This window comes from Lagopus leucura, unplaced genomic scaffold (assembly GCF_019238085.1).
Source record: "Lagopus leucura isolate 7727_CA_CO unplaced genomic scaffold, USGS_WTPT01 30600-0_obj-0_obj, whole genome shotgun sequence".
Lineage (NCBI taxonomy): Eukaryota > Metazoa > Chordata > Aves > Galliformes > Phasianidae > Lagopus > Lagopus leucura.
The window spans coordinates 1-1230 of NW_024963736.1; the positions used below are offsets into that span (position 1 = coordinate 1).

General features: G+C 43.9%; 1 long non-coding RNA gene across 1 annotated transcript; it reads left to right on the plus strand.

Moving 5' to 3' along the window:
• The first annotated feature begins 59 nt into the window (after positions 1–59).
• LOC122191309 lies at positions 60–1071 on the plus strand. Its single transcript, XR_006182351.1, has 2 exons — positions 60–181; positions 875–1071. It is a non-coding gene; the product is annotated as an uncharacterized LOC122191309 (long non-coding RNA).
• Positions 1072–1230: the final 159 nt, after the last annotated feature.

Sequence of the window (1230 nt, forward strand, 5' to 3'; positions counted from 1 at the left end):
TGGAGTTCTTGGACATGGGGCTGTGCTCCTTTATTTTTCTTTTTTGTTTCCTTCTTGTTGCAGGGAGACAGCTGTCCCTTCTGCCCCTGTGAAGTCACTCACAGGGAATGAAAGGTTCTGCAGCTGTGGAAGGAGGATCGCTGCATCAGGAGAGGCTGCACGTTCAGACACATGGAAATTGGTGTGTTTGCCTACAGATGTGTTCTCAATCCACAAATCCGCTGAATTGCTGTAGGAGGCTAAGTGTGCTTTTAAGGCTAGATTCATTTGCTTTGAAAAGATATGGTTTTGATGACAGGGAAGACAACGGAATGCTGCCAGAGATCTGTGTTGATCAGACAGAAAATAGTGGATGTTGGCCTCCTGTGAGCTGGGCTTGATACTGATCCACCAGGACTCTTCTGTCCTGGATTTCTACAGAGAATGTTGTTCTGGCTGCTTGTAGTTTTGAAGTGTGGGAAGGAAAGAGTGGTTATGAATTGAGAACCTCAAGATAATATTGGATAGGTATAACTAAGGCAGTTAAAGGCAACGTTTCCCTCTGAAGAATCCAAGTGCTTTGCACTGTGTATTAGTTCAGCTCCCCCAGACTAATGTTTGAGTATGCCTGTCTTCTCCAACTAAATGATGAGAAAGCAAAATATATTAATTAGCTACAGCTAGTGCAGACTTTGTGAATATGCCCTCAAATTCTTTCCTTTACTGATAAAGGATCCTCTGAAGTAATGTTTCAGCACTATGATAGTCCTGTCTCTGGCATGACCTGGAGACGTGTGTCCCTGTATCAACCTTAGGTGCCTATTTCCAATAAGATCATGGTTGTCTCAACTAAGCATCTCCCAAGAGCTGCTCATGGAGTACTACTTTCTTACAGTATGAAGATGATGCAATTGGCCTTCCACTGAAGAACGGAATTGCTGAAATGCAGTGGAAGAAAACAGTCTGAAAAATGAGCCAAGTGAGAGGTAGAGATAGACAACAGGATTGGATGCAGAGCTTTTCAGTTCAGATTTTCTGTATGTTCTCTTTGCACGTTGATTAAGGTCGTAAACACTGGGATTTACAGTTAAAGATAGTTGTATTATTGCATTTCCACTATTTTACCACTACGTGAAGTAAGTGCTTTGGCTTCCTCCAGAGAGATGCTTTGCTCTGACTGGCAGCCGCAGGCTCCTTCTGGGCTGGTGACCCTGCAGTTGCATCTGTGCTGGAGGAAGCAGCATGCCCAGT